Here is a 19,610-nt window from a genome sequence, read left to right on the forward strand (position 1 = left end):
TAGCGGAGGATATATGGGTGCTTATATCCCGTTGCTACGTTGTTGCCAAGTGCAATATGAAGCATAATGCACTGCTGAAAGTCATATTGCACTGACCGCAAAGTCATATTGCACTGACCACAAAACGCCCCTCTGGCAATTAGACAATTAAATTTAATACGCATGAGAAATAACAAGTATCAAAGTATGTCCAGCCATGCAGGAATGAATGTTCAGCACTGCTGGAGTTTCTTCTTGCAACCATGCAGGTTTTAAAATTGTCCAAGATTCATTTTGTGGAAGATTCTGTGTTCCTAGATCGACCTAGTCCTTGACCTCTTGATGCATGTCAATTCTGCTTCACCGTAGCACTAGAAGTGGCTCTTTTTGCTGGGGGCATGAGCTGTTTTGCAGCAGTGTAGAAGCGAGCTTTCTTGGCTTGGTTATGAGGCAGAGCGTAGACCAGCAGCTAATACATGTATTCACTGAGTAGTGGGGTGGGGCTGTTTCTTTGCAGCAGTAAGTACGTGGGGCGGGGCTGTTTTGCAGCACCAGAAGTGGGGTGGGGCTGTTTTGCAGATTTCAGTTGAAACTCCAACAATTTTGTGTCAAGCCATTTGTCGGTCATGCCAATCTTATATGCTGCAGATACTGGCGTCTAGAAGAGAGAAGAGATGAAGCTGTGTCTAGAGTTGTCTCTGTCTTTTTTTGTGCTGTTTATATTGTGTTACTAGGACAGTGTTATGTTGCTATGCCCTCGGGATATAAACTAGTTATAACACGTGCACTCGGGCTGCATGGCATATATTGCACTCAGCCCTCGGGGCTGGCGCCCTCGTGCTTCAGTGCAATATATTCCATACATCCCTCGTGCCCGTGTTATAACTATAACATATCCTCCTCTTAGGTGTGGTATATCCTATACATACACAGCCAAAAATCCACAGGGCGTGTCAGGTCCGTTACATGTCCGTTACAGGACGTTTACCACATCCTGATACGGGACCGTTGGGTAGACACTACTAAACAGGCCGTTCACATACAGCCTGTAAACAGCCCGTACAAACGGCCTGTATTCAGCCTGTATCATACTGTTCTCATGCACAATTTAATAAGCTAGTATATCATGCTTCAAAAGGTCACAATTCAAAGACAAAGAAGACAAGAACAAGATATATTAATTTCTGTTCAGCTACATTATATAATTATGTCTCTCATTATCATGTCCGTGTCTTCACATCCCACGGTGGCACTGCAGATAAAAACAACCAGTTGAACCGTACGTTAACGCCACATAAGTATACTAACTTACTGTATTTATATTCGTCTTGTTTTTGTGCAGATACACAAAGATAGACTCTGAGGAGAAGAGGCTGGGAATTGTACAAAAAATACACCACTGCTTACCGGCGTACTATGAAGTCAGCTTGAAGGGCCGTTCTTCATCTCCGAGATAGCTCGCCAGCTGTACACTAATAATACTTATTCACATAGATTAAACTAAGTTGCTTACCAGGCAATTGTTGCATTCTCTTTATCATTCGTCTAAAAACTTCAATCTATGAGGCATATAATGCATCACCAAACACATACAAAATAATGGCACTTACCTAACACATCCAGACTCCAACTCGGCATGCCAATAAAGAAATCTATTAAATAACATGTGTAACGAGTGCTAAAGATGAAAACAATAAACAAACCTTGAGTTTTGCAACATCTGAATAAGAGTTAGGAGATTAAAAGAAGAACACACCACTGTGAATAATCTTACCGGCGTACTATGAAGTCAGTCAACAGCTTACAGTGTGCTGTACACATTACAAGGGCTCTTTTTCATCTCGAAGATATCTCGCAACTGTACACCAATACGCTATTCACACAGATTACATAGTTGCTGAATTTTCTTACCAGGAAACTGTTGCTTTATTTTTAGTTCATTCTTCTGACAACATCTAGTGTCTACAGAAGCAATAACGTATCACAAAACACAATAGAACAGTGGCACTTACGTAATTAGTCCAGACTTCAACTCGGCAGCATTATCTAAAGTCAATTTGATCGCATGTTTAATATGTGAATGCTAGTGAAAGAGAATAACAAACCTGGGAGCATTCTTCAACACCTCTTTATCAAAAGTGAAAAAACTTCAGATGGGAGCCTACGATGAGGAGGATTATTTCAAAAAGGAAGCAAAACGAAACGTTTACCTTGTAAAATTGGCCGGTGTTCCAGCTTCAAAAGTCCATAACAACGTGCAAACCTGAATTTATAAACATACAGTAGAGGTGAAATTTACAGACCTTTGCTGCCAACTACACTAGAGGTCAAATTCACTACAGATTTGAAATAGCTGTGGAACTAGAGGAACACAAACTGCTATGAGAAAGTTCAATAAAAATAATATAACTGTTATAATAACATGCTGCTACAGCTTCACCTTTTTCTGTTCACAGGTAGACTAATAGTAATGGACTGTATAGTCCTCTTCAAGTTGTCTTTTTGGACCAGCAGCTCCTCTTGTGACAAGCAGCAGGATTTTTTCTTAGAGCTCTGTCTGTCTCATTCTCTTTTTGTAGTCAGGTGACGTCATCCTGCCCCAAGCTAGCGCATGCGCATAAGCTACAGCTGCAATAGCCTGTATACAGGACGTGGGTGCTACGCCCTGATACAGGCCTGTATCCACGGGCTGTAAACAGGACGTGGGCTAACGTCCTGTTTACAGCCCGTGAGAACGGCCTGTATACAGGACGTGGGTGGGCTACATCCTGTATACAGGCCGTTCACGGGCCCGTAACGGCCCGTTTTCAACTAACGGCCTGAAACGGACCCGTGGATTTTTGGCTGTGTATACCCAAGTCTCACAAATCTTTAGAACTCTAAATACGTACATGTTTATTTTTTCTAACTGGCCTTCCACATTATAATTTTGAAAAAAAAAAAAAATTGCCCCCAAGAATCTTGTGGGTAGAAATATCTTAGTAAATCAGCAGACTCTCGCTATTCCGGCTCCCTGAAGTACGGCCACAGGGTTTTCAATGTAATTTTATACGTGTACTTACGGCCGGATATGACGTTTTGGGTGTGGTTTAGCAAATAAAATTGAATTATATGTTGGAGCTGGGGTCAAAGGTCTGCCCAGGGCACGGGCCTTTTGTACCGCAACAGGCGGAAGTGAATCTAAACATTAACCGCGCGCGCCTTATAAAGCCAACATGCTCGTTTAAATAGAGAACAAAATGATTCATTATCCTCGAGACAAGAACCGCAAAAGTAGTCATTAGATTCGAGGTAAGGTCGTTTTAAGCCGCGGCTATTTCCTGAGCTGCAGCCACCTCGCTATTCCGGCCAAGCTGCATGGTCCCAAGGGTGACCGGATTAACGAGAGTCTACTGTATACTGTATATTTACCATGATGTTATTGCACAAATCATAGCAGTTTTAATAAAATAACACAGATACTTGCAACATTTATGGCCTAGACTACAGCTAGTGACTAGTTTTGTTGTGATTGCTTCTACTTCTCTTCAGCTCTTGCTCACGCTCCCTCCAGTGTTGAAAAGTCAGGTTTTGTCTTCTTTTGTACTGTGGTAGAGTGGTGGACGTTTTCTGTCAGTACCGACTGACTCTGGTAAGTCTACTTGCCTCCTAGCCTCGAATCCAGGCCGATTAAAATACGGCCTGGTACCTACCGTATAGCAGGTAATTTTCGGGGGACAAAATATTCATGGTTCAGCAATATTGAGACATTTCGTGGGTAATATTTTCGTGGTTGCTGCTTGGATTGTAGGTAAAGGTAGGCAAGGTCGCTTCATTCATGGGTAAAATATTCGTGGTCAGACCTCCAACCACGAAAACCACAAATATTTTGCCCCACGAAAATTACCCGCTATACGGTATTGCATGTGTAATTAATCATAGGCGTGGCCGTCCACGCCCATGTACTATCTATTGTTATATGTACCTGCAAAAAAATAATGCTATAAGGAGACAGTATTAAGTGTTGTTTGAGAATTTCTGTGAGCCCCGTTCTGAGAATCATGCAGGTTTCTGAATGTTTTGCTACTACCATAATTATACCTGGTTTCGAATAGATTGCAAATGGAGAGGTTTCCACATAATTGCATAGGTCGCAAACGAAAAAAAGGAAAAGCGGGTGCATACAATTCGCCATAGTTAGACGCAACCAGGCTTGTACACTGTCATTCGCAAATATTATCGGAATACGGTATACGGTAGTGGCTGTTGAGATAAGTAGTTTTCTTGTGCAGGTTTGGAAGCGGTTACAAATGTGAAAGCCAACACAACTACTTTGTCTTGGACACAGCCGGAAAACACTGCTTCAGATGGCTGCAACTCTGGCTATATCATCTCCTGGACTGAAGGAGAAGATACTACGGTCGGTTCTCGCACTTCAGTCCTGGTGTCAAATCTACACAACTTCCCTTTCTGTCAAAGTCAAACTCTAACGGTGACACCCAATACACAATCTGGTCGTCTCACTGTGGGTACCAGTTTGCAGAATGTGATATTTGAGCACCCAGGTACATAGTTTTGTGCCTCTAAAAGGTTTTAACTTGATCCTACATGTGTCTACACTTTACAGATTTTGCTGCTCCTGTAGTATCAGTCTTTTTCACTCTCCAGTCCGATAATGTGGTCATTAACATCAACTGGCAGGTACATGTAACAGGTTGTTTAATATTTCATCAAGAATCATTCTTGTATATATGTATGTATAGGATATCTCTTTAGAGGCAGTTCCATTGAGAATGTTTGGGTTCAGTAAAATCAGGGAGGGTGTGTGTAACCCTCGGTTTAGTGCAACTGGTTCATCAGGAACCCAGTCAGTACCATGAGCTCAGTCTGGTGACAGGTACACTGTCTGTGTGGTGTTTATCAACAACGAGTGCATGAAACGTACAGATGACACTGTCAGAGGTGAGAGAAAGCTTTGTGTGCCTAATTTATCCATTTTGTATATCTCTACAGTTCTGGTGCAACTGCTCACCAATCCACTGCTATCTGTTGGTGATAGTTCTGTCTCAATAGTGATAACTGTATCTCCCTCTCCCCCCATGAGTCTTGACTCCCTGTCCATAATCGCAACTATTGATCCCCCTCATGCTAGTGCTGTGTTGGCAAACTATCCCACATCATCTCAACAGTACACGGTGATGCTTGATAGTCTGATCCCTGGAACAATCTACATTTACGACATAAAGGTGATACTCAAGAATGACTCTACCACCACTATTGGTCTACCGGTGACTGGATCCTTCACTGTTCCAGGTAACTATACCTTCTACAGAAAATGTATGTGTCTGTTTATTAAATCTGTATCTCTCCTCAGCATGTGGCACAGTTTGTGTAACCGTGGTTATTGTAGTGAGTGCAGTACTGCTAGTGGTTGCTGTTTTTTGCCTAGCTGGAGGCTTCGGTGCTTACAAGTACAAAAACAGATCTAAAGGTACATGTAATGTAACAGATGTGCTCAGAATTTTTTGTAACTAGCTTGATTAAGTTCATAAACATGATCTTCCTGCATCCGAAAGATTGGTCTGCGAGATCGTTCAAATCCGAAAACACAGAGAAGCACGAACTTACGTAAGTGAAAGCCATAATTGTCTCGGTGTGCATTCTAGTGTGCGTGTGTGTTTGTGTGTGTGTCTGGCTGTGTAGACTGTTACAGCTGCTCAGTGATAAATGAAGTGCAAGTAAGAGCTTCTAGTCATGTTTTCTTCGTGAATTTGCAAAATAATACTTGTTCTCGAATTATGGCTAGTTTTGCTTACTTTGAAGGGCATTGCAGTCTCTTCAGACTCGTGTGTAGCAAAATCTGTTGATATGACTTAGCTATTTAACTTAACATGTTAGCTCTGCACTAGCCTCGATTCAAGGCCGATTAAAATACGGCCTGGTACCTATTGCAGGGGTGATAGTGCGCATGCGTTAGTTTATTCACCAGAATCTGGGGAATCCCCTTTTTCTTCCTTCATCTATTTTCTATCTTTGTGTAACAATTATTCATTGATTATAATATTATTCATTGTTTTTGTGACAGTTGGTCATGTGATGTGACAGAGTCTTGATATGATAAATCAGAGATACAAAAGAAAGGGGATTGGAAACGACCGCCCACGCCCTATGTAAAAGGACTGACATCCGGTGAAGCACTCCGTGTAATTATTGCGCTCGCAAATAATTACATGGAAAAGTTTTATATCCCTGGTTTCTAGCTCTCCTATCCACTAGAGATCACTCAGGGCCTGGGAGATACTTGAGAGAAGTAAGCTTATACCACTGACAAGCTCTAAGTCCGTTGTCTTTACTCAGTTTCCAATTTTTTTGAGTTTAGCTTGAATTACTCTATGTCAACTTTTCTCTGTCCCTCCTGTGAAGTCAAAACAGCAAAGGACATTGCTTGACTTGGTTATTATGTATCTAAGTGCTACATAGAATGGCTTCATGCTATAAATAAGCTGTACTGTTCATAAACGTTTGCAGTATAGTCCTTCAAACTGCTTTAGTATACTTTTAGACACACCACGGGCCTGTCCCTCTTACGACTTCATAGTAAAGGCTATTTCTTCTTGCATAGCATTTATTTGTCTAGTAATAGTGGCTGCATGGCTTAGTCGACTTTTTAGAGCTAAATTCTCTTTACTTTTTAGAAAAATCAACATTAAAAATTAGATATGGCGTGATATGGGCACACGAATTATGTACGCACATAAATGCAACAGTAGCACGTTGCATGGGATCGCCATTACTGTGGCTGTATAATCAAGGATTCGAGGCTATCCATCCCACTAGCTAGTGCGGCCTGGTAATCGAGGTACTTAAGTAGCCTCGATTACTTAGAGTGTATGGAATCAAGGCTAAGACTTAGCCTATAAGTCCACGCATCAGAGGAGGTCCGACAGGCGACAGGCGCGGTGCAGCTCAAGTAATTAGCCCTTTGATTACTCTCAGCAAAAACATACGACGTGGACGGATAATTATTCAAAGGCTAATTGCCTGAGCTGCACCGCGCCTCCTCTGTCCACGCATGATCACTTGCACTGCATGCACCGTTGCATCTGTTGCATCTGTTGCACCGTTGCATCTGTTGCACCGTTGCATCTGTTGCACTGTTGCATCTGTTGCATCTGTTGCACCGTTGCATCTGTTGCATCTGTTGCATCTGTTGCACCGTTGCATCTGTTGCACCGTTGCATCTGTTGCACCGTTGCATCTGTTGCATCTGTTGCACCGTTGCATCTGTTGCATCTGTTGCATCTGTTGCATCTGTTGCACCGTTGCATCTGTTGCACCGTTGCATCTGTTGCATCTGTTGCATTTGTTGCATCTGTTGCACCGTTGCATCTGTTGCACCGTTGCATCTGTTGCATCTGTTGCACCGTTGCATCTGTTGCATCTGTTGCATCTGTTGCATCTGTTGCACCGCTGCATCTGTTGCATCGTTGCATCTGTTGCACCGTTGCATCTGTTGCACCGTTGCATCTGTTGCATCTGTTGCACCGTTGCATCTGTTGCACCGTTGCATCTGTTGCATCTGTTGCACCGTTGCATCTGTTGCACCGTTGCATCTGGAAATCCAAGCAAATGTTTGCTCTGCTGTCATGAGGTTAAGTAGAGGGTTCAATTCTCGAACCTTGGAAGGATGGTAAGTTGTCTGACAGTCTGTTCGTACATGATTTTTAATGTGCAATTAATTCATGGCAGTCATCATTATTATTATATATATATATATAGCCTCCTCTGAACTGAAACAAACTCCTGCATCCTCCTCTCAACAAACTCCTGCACGTGAGGCTCACCAGAGCAGGAATGTGAGGCAAACAGCTGCAGTTACATTGAAGAAATAATTGTATTCTCCTGCCAAGTTGTGTAGGTCTCCCAAGAAGAAGCGATGCACGAGACCACACCTCTCACTTTCTTTGAATGGATCACCTTCAAGTTCTGAGGCAGAATTACACACCTCTCAACAGATCACCTCTCAACAGATCACACCAATTACATCGGACAATGATGAAGTTGAGTTTACTACACGGTCCGACGGTATTGAGCATTCCTCACTACTTAATCCTCAAAAGAAGAGAAAAGAGAGAGCTCTGCCGACACCAAGAGGAGTTTTTACTAGCACTCCAATTAACAAACATTCTGTGGCTGCTCTCAATCAATCAATTTCTCCAATCTGCCACAAGATTAAACCGAGAAAGCTACAAAAACATTTTGAGGGCAGTCGTCATGATGCAGATGAAAAGACCTCCATTTCATCCATTACTCAAAGGCCACATCAGGATCCCCCAATGCTTTAATTGCAGCAAAAAGTCTCCCCTGGTAAGTGAGATAGGTCGGCCGGGACCAGCTATAATTATGCATGCATCTATATAAATTATAGGTTTTCACGATTGTGCAAAATAACAGCAATAATTTTTTAATGGAGGTTCCATTTTGTGGACGTTTTGTAGAATGTGTTTCGCGCTATACGGTATAGACTCTCGGCTCTTTGAATTACGGTCACCTCTCTATATATATAATTATATACCTTTTGTTTCGCTAGGCACGAATTAATTGGCATGCATGCAGGCTGTTAAAGCAGCCACCTTGCTATTGCGGCCACTGCATGCGACACTGTCCCTATATTTTATATAATTCTTATAATAATACATGTACATACATGCATACATTATGTACATTATAGGGTGACCGGACTATAATAATTATAGTATGTCAATGTTGAGCTCGAATGCATTATTATAAATTATGCATGCAGAACAACAGATCATAGCTATTGAAGTGGTTGACTCGGTCATCAAACTCAAGAAAATACCAGGTAACTTTTCCGGCATAGTCCATATAAATTATGTGAGGATGCATGCATGATTATACCACCAGCATGCATTAGTGCGTTTTGGTGCTGCTTTTTATGAGAGGTGCGTTTTAAAAAATAGGTGGTGCAATTTTTGGAGAGGTACATTTTTCAGAGAACGACGTTTTGCACAGAGGTGCGTTTTTTAGAGAGGTGAATTTTGTAGAGAGACGTTTTGTACAGAGGTGCGTTTTTTAGAGAGGTGAATTTTGTAGAGAGATGCATTTTGTAGAGAGGCGCATTTTTCATAGAGCGTTTTTTCAGCCAACTCCACCCATCATGTGGTTTGGTCAAGACGCTAGCAGCATCTAAAATATGGCTTTTGCAAACATACCTCTGCTTTCAAGCGTGAAAGTAAAAATCATGCACACATGCATGCATGCACTGTCATGCACACAGTAATTTGTTTTCTCAACAGCAACATTTTATTCATGCACACGTCACCATGCCCATTAATATTTTGTGCTACTGTATATAATTATACAGAAGACGAGAAACACTGCCAGCAAAATTAATGTGGAGGGAAATTTACGAAGAAGGGAAAACGCATGTGGGTCGGGTGTGAGGCTGACTCATGCTGGCGATGGTATCACTACACCTGTGTAGGTTTGAAGGAGCTGCCTTTCGAGAGCCAAGTTTGGATATGTCCAAGCTGTCATCCACCAGCTGGAAAGTTATCCGTGATTAACTGAATAATGCCAAAACTAATTGTACGGTATATATACTATTATTATCTATTTACCCAGTTATGGTCATAATTACATGCATAATATGTTTGATTTGTGGCATTATAATTATTATAATCCGTTGTCATCGTCGTTCAGCCGGTCACTCTTTATCTGCATGGTAAACATTCAGTATTACCGGCAGAGAACTCTGATACTGATACTGACATAGAGCACAGGATCCGATTCACATTTTAGTGGGATAGGTGGCCAGATTGACTTTCTATTATTAACTAGTCTAGAGCAAGGAATCTAGGTTAGTATTAAACTCCGAGCTGCTATATATAGCGCCTTTGCATACGGGTTGGATTTGCCTGCACAGTACAGTGTAGCCTCGATTCCAAGCCGCTGTTCAAGGGGCTGGAGTCGAGGCTAAGTACAGTGCAGTGTTGCTAGACTGGAAACCACGCCCATAGTATAAATCAGCTGCCCTTCCTTGGGCCTGGGGGCTGCAACAGGTGCAACACATGCAACAGTTGCATTTTTTGTTCTTAATATTCGATCTACCCAAATCAATCCACAAGTGAACAGATCTGGATCTCACTTGCACTATATCTATATCTATAAAAGATGGCTGCCAATTAATGTCATGTGCTAGGACTCATGCATCATCATGCATCATAATGTGACAGGCTGCGACAGCCACCTACACGTGTAGATAGATCATATCAGCTTTGTGGTTTGTGGTGTGAGTACTCACTTCAACATTCAACTTTGAATGTATTCAACCTACTTGAAAAGTACTGTATACATAAACTTGTATTGAGTACACTGATTCTAAAAGTCATGTAGCTTAGTTTTCAATGAAGTTGAGCTTACAATGTCTTCTGGTAGACTGTTCCATAAGTACGGGGCATTAATAAAGTATGAATGCCTGTAACCGTCAATTCTTGACTGTTCACATGCAGAGGTAGTGGTGCCTTAATTGTGTGCGTGGTAGATACCGTATAGAGGGTAATTTCGCTAGACTGGTCCTTTAGTCAACACTCAATTCCGCTTCCAATATTAGACTACTTCCAATATTAGACTATACTAGATCTAGTCTAATATTGGAAGCGGAATTGAGTGTTGACTAAAGGACCAAACCAGACGACTATTATGCACACTGTTCTATAGCTTCTATATATAATACTGTACAAGTATATACCCTCTTAGTTAGTTGTGAAAGTAGTTTATCTGATGCACCCAAAGTACAAAACTAAATGTCTATAGAAAATCCCAATCTGAGCTAGCGATGGTAATATTAGCACAAAACTATCAACACTTCCAGCACATGCAGCTTGAAAGGAGAGGTCAAGTAGTAAATAATGTCTTGTCAATTAATATTGAGCTAATCGACTTCCAATAAATTTAGCTATTAATTGCTGTATGTTGTTGGTGATCAAATGGCTGCATCCTACCTGTCTTAAAACACAAACCAAACATGCGTGCAAGTCTTTGAATATGGCAAACTCAATAATTTACAACTCAGAGAGGCTCTGACTGAGCTATTCAGTAGGTAGCTAACATCACCTCCTAGGTAAGACTCAAAGTCCACAATAGAATACTGAATACGTGTTTGTATTAACAGAATATTTTCACACATGATACACGTCACTGGAGTAAGGAAGAGATCCTTCAGCTGCAGAGACTGCACCTGTAGGCTGTTATTCGCTGCAATACACTCAGTTGCCTGTCCAGAATTCGGTCCCTTCCAATAGAATTCGAGTGTGACCTATAGCTAAGCATTAATTTTGCATGGGCTCAATTATAACATACAACTTTAGCATTCATATCACACAACTATTGACTTAGCTTGCTATACCTAGAATTTAGATTTTTGAGATTCGGTCAATGTACGAAAAAGCGACTGAATTAAGGACATTAACTAAATGTATAACTATGGTTTTAGATAAGCTTGTGATTTGTCGTAAATAGTATTAGTTCTAATAGTGGTTGATTTTAGTTTTACATAACCTGTATTAGTGTTCTAGAAACTTTTTCTGTGTTTCTGTTTTGTAGCATGCATGTGTGTCTCTTTATGAATACTGATTCGATTGTTGCTCCTTGAACCTCTGTGAGTCTGACCTATATAGCTAAGCTATAACTGAGGCATTAAATCCCCTGCCAACACATCATGCGTCTGATAATGTGCAGGTATCTTTTTTGGTGAGAATTATGCTGGCATAATGGGTTAACAATTATATGAGAATAGGCAGATTTTGGAAATGCAGGTCATAATAATTTTAAACATTTGTAGGCCTGATGGAAGTACTGGTGGTTAATTATCTCCTTGAATCATGTGGTCATTAGATGTTACTTATGCGACAACATGGGGTCTATGTTGTGCTTTGGAGGAATAATGTGGGAATAATAGGCTGTTAAAACTTGAAAAGAATACAATAATAATTATCTCGAGCATAATCTACCAACCCCTAATCATAACACACCACACTACATGCACAGTAAGAGTGTAAACACAGTGCACATTGAAAGTATTATGTCACAGCACTAATACTATATACACTGAATACAAAGTTGTTTACATCATGTGAAAACATCTAGATCTAGCTTTGCTTATACCAATAAACATAGGTGGAGCATGATGGATATCAAAGTGAACTTTTAAAGTGAACTTTTGAAGCAGGTCAGAGTTCACAATACAGATGCCATGCATGCACACCGTCTCAGACTACATAATAATTATTTATTAATTTCTATCATCATCGTCAACAATAAAACATTCAACTTAGGGAAAAAAGTTTCGTATCAAGTACAAACTAAGCTGATCAAAAAAGATACTTAATTTTCCAGACTCGTGTAATTAACTATTAAACTGCAAGGTCCATGATATTAGTGCATAGATTTTGCTGGGGAAAATGGGTAAATTTTATGACTTGGAGGAGCAAATAGGTATACAGTAGACTCTCGTTAATCCGGTCACCCTTGGGACCATGCAGCTTGGCCGGAAAATAGCGAGGTGGCTGTAGCTCAGGAAATAGCCACGGCTTAAAAACGACCTTACCTCAAATCTAATGACTACTTTTGCGGTTCTTGTCTCGAGGATAATGTAGGATAATGAATCACACCCAAAACTTCATATCCGGCCGTAATATACGTATAAAATTACATTGAAAACCTTGTTTGGGACAGGTTCTACCAGGCTTGACTGACACCCCAAGTCACTCACTCACATAAATCAGTTTATATAAAGCGTATTTTAAAATCGTAATAGCAGCATAAATAGGTGAATAGAAAAATTGGTGAATACATGTAACTAGAAAAGAAAAAAAAGTTTGATGTTACTTGAGTGCCAACATGAGATAATTATAATTAGTGAGAATAAAAGGAAATTCGAAAATATTATTTGAGAAAGAATATTAAATAGGCAATGCCCTGAGCATAATCTACCAACCCCCTCTTAGTAAGTATGGTTCTTATTATTATATCGTCTGTTTGCTCACAACCGCAAACCATGTTTATTCTTCTATGATAGTGGCTAAAGTGCTCTGAATATTGACCCACATCTTTGAACTACTGTCAGGATCACCACTGTCATGTCATGCAAGATCATGATTTTGCTAATCTAGACTGTTCATGACGTTGCATGTGACAAACGGTTTTCTCCCTTACTCTCTTGTTTCTCCCTTACTCTCTTGTTTCCCCCCAGCCAATCCTATATCACCCAATGTATTAATGTGTTTTTAGAAAGATTCATAATATAGCTGTGACGCTGCATATGACGGATTGACGTAGAAATTTAGGCCTGTACCAAATATTCACCAAATTATTTATTCTCAGCCTATTATTATTCAACTTTATCAGTCTAGCTCTGATTCAAAAAATTATTACTGACACCGATAGCGAAATAACAGACCTATAGCACCAAAAGCCATAATTTTTAACATTCAAATATTGGACTATAATTATAACGATCAGATTTACGCCATGTCATTTTGGAGCTATACTGCGCTGTCTGCGCCATGCATGTGCTCAATGAACTATTTTTTGCAGTGTATATACTGGCCACATGAAATATCTGTGGCTATACATTATAACACCGTATAACGGGAAAATTTGGCGATTAAAATTTTGACCGAAGATCGATAAATTAATTTAAAAGCAATGAAAGCACGTCATTGACATAGTATAGCCACGCCTGAGACACCAAATTAAAAAATGCCAATTCGATTCAAATATAAATGCTCACAAAATTTTCACGTTATCGACAGAATGTCGCTCAGGCTGCCGTGTTTTGATGAGCTTCGTCTGCATGGGAAACACTTTGCTTTACCAATGCAGTAGCCACAGGAATTAATAGAACACAGCTATTTAATATCTAAGCTGACTCATAGTACTGTTAGCACCGCGGGCTTGAAATTGTTGCCGCTGCATTTTAATACAAACTGTGTTATCACTGCAAAACTTTTGTTCCACAATACAATTTGTACTTCATAAAAACCCTAAGAAAATGCATCAGATGCAAACAGTCTAAAAACCAAAATTTCCTGGGGGGCATGCCCCCAGACGACCGTGTACCTGCACATAATTATGGATATTCGGCCTGTTCCCCCCCCCATTTTTCTAAAATGTGACTTTTTCCCCCCCTGTCAATTTTTGTTGTATGAAGGCTTGCTAGTTCTCTAAATTGCCAGCCTATATACTGTTTCTATATTATTATACATGCAACACACATCAATTACTAACTAGGATATAGTCTAGAAGAGGTTCACTGAATTGCTACAGTGCGCAGTTGTAGTTTACCACCTGATTAATTGCTTCCTCTAAAAAGAATTCAAAATTAATTGTGCCTACGAACAGTTTTGCTTTTGCGATTCGGAGTGTGTAATAAATGAACTCGTTTTATGCATGCAATTGTATAATTGAAAAGTATACTGAGATCAATATTGGTGCAGGAAATGGTCAAACAGGCGGCCCAACCACCTGGAGAGTATCCAGTGGAGTTTCCAGTGTGGAACTTACAGCCGTAAAACAGAACAAACAATTTTTGTGTTCACGCAAGAGCTATAGAGATCAAGAATTGTTTACATCACACTTCATTACTATTGGATCATTGTTAATAATTGACACCACCACGTACCAGTGTATTAAGCTGTTATTGAGGTGCTATTAATTATTTTGACTGTCATCAGTATAATTATAGTGGTGAGTATATACACCGTAAAATGATGCGTGGTTCATACAAAACAGTGTGTGAATGAGTGATTTGGCATAATAGTCACGCAAAATTAGGTTGTTTTTAACACACTATACCGTATTACTAGATCTAGAACGTTTTGCGAGCATCAAACATTAATTTGAATTTTGCGAGGGTTGATCAATTCGCAACAATAAAATCCGCAAAACCTAAATTATTACTAGTAAATACACACAATCTTTGCCAGAATGCAATAGTTAGATTGCAAATGGTCAAATTTTCTGCTGATTTGGCTCATTTGCAAAGGTTTTTCACCCGCAAAATATTCTAGTAATACGGTATAAAATTCCACGCAGCAAACGCCTCGTAACTATACCAAGTGAAAGTTTGTAAAATAGACAATAAGAATAACGCACAAACAAAATTAATGTTAACAAAATAAGCCAGTCTCGCAAATTAAAAAGACGTCAACATCGTTGTTTTCAGCTTCCACTGAATAATGTGTATTCAATTGCTGCTGCTTTCATCCTCAGGGAAGCCTGCATGGACAATTAATTATATCATGCCTATATCTATAAGGCAAGGCGCTTGCTTCAATTCAGACGTTAATGGTATGAATACTGTCCGTTACATAGAAATTTATCACTGTCTTTTTATAGGAGAGTATTAAAGTGCTCTACCCTCAACGTTTCTATAAGTATGTCTCACAACCAGCTAGAGGAGTGTTACAAAATAAAAACTATAACAGGAGAACTATGAAACTGTAGAGGGCATGCTGATCAGAAGTAAGTTAATTTTTACTGATGTTGAACGCTATTGCAAGGCTTTGAGAGTGGCAATGGTGCATAGTAAGACATGTACTGCACACATGCATGGGACTACCGTAGTTATTCATATTTAATAATTATAATGCCACTTTTATTGGAGGGCGAATAATTAATGTTGCAGTCCTTGTGTCGCATATTTAGAGGGTTGCATCTAATAGGATGTCGGTCGGGTTACTCTATTAGCCTCGATTTTAGACCGCTTACAGGGTTTTATCTTGTGGGGAGCAGGGGTGAACCTTCCCCCCACAAAAATGTTGTAGAATAATGACATCATCACATTAGTACAACAGCAGACATATATATAACATCATCAATTATTAGTACAATATCAGACGCTTACAGGCACCCAAACCTTCCCTTCTAAACTTTTCATCCTACATGAAACCCTGGCTTAAACATTGTTTCTAGCGGCCTAAATTATATATATATAACAGAGGTCAAAGTATAACCACCTATAAATGGCCATATTTGACCTCTGTTTAGGATGCAACATAAAAAATAAGTCAATGCTACCTTTAGAGGTCAGAAAATTCCCTAAGATGGAAGATGTCGCAAATCGCCTTAATTAATTATAGTCTATCTAATTTTAGTACATTGCAGTACCAGAGGAGGTATAATACGATACGCATCTCGTGCTCTCTCTTTTAATCGCATTCCAATTTTTTTGACATTGGCTTTCAATGTATTGTGTTCCCATAAAACATTTAACTAGCTCTGTAAGTTGCTCAAGTGTTTTTCCAGCTGATGCCCTGGTTATAACTCATTCAGATACCGTATAGCGGTATAGTATAGTATTTTGCGGAAAACCATTTGAAAGGTTTTCGCAGATTTAATTTTCGTGGAATAGCAGCCTTCATTGCATATAATTAATTTCGCGGGTATAAATGTTTGCACATACATACTTAATTAGCAAAAACTGCGAACATTTATACCCTCAAAATACGCCCGTTATAAGGTATTTATGGAGCAAGCATATCTCTTAACTGAATAGGGATTCACTGAGGTTCAGGAATGGAAACAGTTTAATCTAGGACCTATACATGTACTACTAATTTTGAAAAGCCCACAATGGAATTCAATTAAAAACAGTGTCGTACCTCCTCTGACTCAGCGAAGCTTTTACTGCCACAATTGAATGAGGCTATCAACGCAGCACAGCGCTTTGGCAGCCAGGTGAGCCAACACAAACAGACACACTGGCAGACCCACGGCCACCCGTGTCAATAAAAGGTGGAGATATCAGCATTAATACGTGTATTATGATTATATATACACACTAACCGGCTTGTATGCTTTAAGTTGGGCCTTATAAATTCATGGTCAGGGACAACATGAGAGACCAAACCAGAGCATCCATATTATCTAGGAGATTCCTGAATAGCTTTACAACTTCTCACCTAAACAGCAACGTCACAAGCTGAGTAGCTGGAACTTAACTTTCATCCGGACCTTTTTAAATAATGATGTACAATCATAAAAAAACATGACCGTAATTAGCAAACTATGTAGTTCATTCTTACTTTTAGTGGACAGGGTTTCATCTAGTGGGGGACAGGGGGTGAACCTTCTCCCCCCTCCCCAACATTCTGTGGAATAATGACACCATCAATTAGTACTACGCACATGAGACTTAAACATAGCTAATTATTTTCATAATATATTTATTAACCCAACTATGTGCTTATAACCTGTAACTTCAAAAGTAGACTCTACTGTAATATTATAATGCACAAAATGGGGGGTGTAGTCAACAAGTGGGCATGGCCCCCACAATTCTGCGGTGCGCTAAGTTCTTTCTTTTCTCTTAAATGAAACCCTGATGGAGACTTCTGCTCCCCTTTAGAGCTCTACATTGATGCAAAAACAGCAGAGTCTGAAGGATTCTTAATAATATTATTTATCGTATAATTATAGAAGATTAAGGAGATTCCTTTTACAATAAAATAAAACCTAAACAACAGCATCACAATCACTGAAATTCCAACTGGACCTTTTGGAGTTTCTATATAATTATATGCACATAAAACAGCATGACTTTAATTAATCACGAAGTATGTATACTGTATAGCGGGAAGTTTTCGCTATATGGCTCAAGAGCCCTCAAAAGAAATGTTCATAGTTATAATAATTACTGTCTTTCTTCTAATTACAGCGTCACTTAGTGGCGCACAAATAGAACAAGAAAAAACTCAGTTTGGCGCTTATATTAGCTTAACAAGTGAACGTACGAGTAGCTATTTCCATGAGGCTTCATAGATCAGTTGTATATAAAGTCTCGATTAAAGGCCACGTATTGTAATTACCTAAGCGCCAGCAAAAAATAATTCCAGAATTTACTTAACGTTCAATTGGAATAAAACAAAAATTATTTTGTGAACTTAGCGCTTCTATTAGAGCGGCGCTGTAATTAGAAGACAGTATTCGCGTTAAAAATCACACGACCCACCCACCCACCAACACCAACTAAGTTTTCATGCATAAATGTATAAAATACAGGTACGTGGGCCAGTTTAATTTTCGCAGTACCGTACTTATTTGATTTAAGGCAACACTTTAAATAATTACAAAACCAGAGATCGTTTCTTTTGGAGGTTATGCACTTGTCAATCTAATGCCCCACCCTCCCTACCGGGGATAGGTGGGGCATTAGACCAATCACCTGATCTAATACCCCTACCTTAGGGCATGTTATTTGGTCTAATCCCCTGGTAGCCCCTAGTACAACATGGGGGTTATGTGGGGATTAGACCTGTATCACTATAGCTATTTGTTCATGGTTTCTAGCGAGAAGATAAAGTTAACAGATTATTTGAATCACTATATAAATATTGACAGCTATACTCCTATAGCTAGTGAAGTCAAGAAGGCAGAGATTGCTTAGGATTAATGAACTGTAAATTTTGCTCTCACTGTACTCAGCCTGTGTTGGAAGGAAGAGTGTGGCAGACATCATGTGATATTTAATTGACCTTTGACCCAATGCATGCATCAGGTGATCTGTCTAAGTCCCCTAGGTAGGGGAGCAACTTCAAGTCTAATCCCCACCTATCCCCGGTAGGGGGAGATGGGGAATTACTTTGACAAGTGCATTATGTTGAAGTCCTGGTGTTGTATATTTAGAGGGTCGCATCTAATTGGAGATTACTCTACTATCCTCGATCATAGGCCGTTTAAATTACATTGTTTCCTAGCTGGAATCGAGGCTGTGGTTTGACCTCGATTTAGGACGCGACATAAAAAAATAATTGTCAACGCAGCACACACTAGAACTTTTAGAGGTCAAAAAATTGGAAAAGATCGAGGGTGTCGCATATTTGGCCATTGGAGGATCGCTTTAAATCGAATAAGTATGCAAAATTTCCTGCTATATAGAGTCTAGACGTCTACGTACGGTAGTTCATTCTTACTTTTGGTGCTGATGACTTGAGACTTCTGCTCTCCTTTGGAGCTCAAAGTGCAAAGAACAGCACGATCTGAAGAATTTTCTAAGGACTTAGACTTGATCTCAAAAGAAATAGAAGAGCAGCTGCAACTGCATTGCAGAAAAATTGATCATGTGATCCAGAGCCTCCCTGGCCATGTGCGCGCACACACACAAATGCAGTCTTCTTCCATAGATAGAGTAAGTAACCCATCTTCGCCAGGCACCTATAATCGGCGGCTATTGCACGAAGCACAAGACAATTTTGCACAAAACTAACTACATGGATCTACAGATGGGTAAGAAAGTAACAGCTCCCCAAAATTTGGAAAGAATAACTTGCTTGCGGACGGAATGGTGGTCATGAGAAGTGAGCTGCCGAATGTATCGATAATCGTCAGTGAGACACTTATCTCCGTCTTTGCACGCTTACCAAGCACTGAAACTACCAACACTAAACAATGCTTCTTGGCACAACTCTAACTAGTGAGCACTACTTGCAGGCAAAGCAGCGTTAGCTGCAGATCGAGCCCCACCCAGCTAGGCATGACGAAAATTTTGCAGAAAATAATGCTGATTCAGCAATAATTGTGCACATTCAGCAATAATTGTGGCAAATTAAACTGGGATTAGCCTCGATTGC

At 39.9% G+C, this 19,610-nt stretch overlaps 1 protein-coding gene and 3 long non-coding RNA genes across 9 annotated transcripts in view; 1 reads left to right on the forward strand and 3 right to left on the reverse strand.

The window, feature by feature from the left end:
- LOC135340597 (uncharacterized) overlaps nucleotides 1-19,610 on the reverse strand; it is a 93,996-nt gene that overhangs the window by 38,966 nt on the left and 35,420 nt on the right. The window lies entirely within an intron of this gene.
- LOC135341785 (uncharacterized) lies at nucleotides 1,110-2,610 on the reverse strand. Of its 6 annotated transcripts, none has more exons than XR_010396648.1 (12): nucleotides 2,420-2,609; nucleotides 2,190-2,242; nucleotides 2,085-2,140; nucleotides 1,992-2,025; nucleotides 1,891-1,941; nucleotides 1,754-1,837; nucleotides 1,683-1,699; nucleotides 1,590-1,631; nucleotides 1,493-1,538; nucleotides 1,387-1,451; nucleotides 1,292-1,338; nucleotides 1,110-1,231 (listed from the first exon to the last, which is right to left on the reverse strand). It is a non-coding gene; the product is annotated as an uncharacterized LOC135341785 (long non-coding RNA). The 6 variants fall into 6 exon arrangements; XR_010396640.1 differs by having other exon boundaries at nucleotides 1,387-1,444; nucleotides 2,420-2,605; XR_010396645.1 differs by having other exon boundaries at nucleotides 1,683-1,837; nucleotides 2,420-2,608.
- On the forward strand, nucleotides 7,774-9,657 carry LOC135342125 (uncharacterized). Its single transcript, XR_010396767.1, has 3 exons — nucleotides 7,774-8,325; nucleotides 8,762-8,821; nucleotides 9,344-9,657. It is a non-coding gene; the product is annotated as an uncharacterized LOC135342125 (long non-coding RNA).
- On the reverse strand, nucleotides 15,100-19,157 carry LOC135342033 (uncharacterized). The gene is made up of 2 exons (XR_010396733.1): nucleotides 18,954-19,157; nucleotides 15,100-15,258 (listed from the first exon to the last, which is right to left on the reverse strand). It is a non-coding gene; the product is annotated as an uncharacterized LOC135342033 (long non-coding RNA).

Source organism: Halichondria panicea, chromosome 1 (assembly GCF_963675165.1).
Source record: "Halichondria panicea chromosome 1, odHalPani1.1, whole genome shotgun sequence".
Classification (NCBI taxonomy): domain Eukaryota; kingdom Metazoa; phylum Porifera; class Demospongiae; order Suberitida; family Halichondriidae; genus Halichondria; species Halichondria panicea.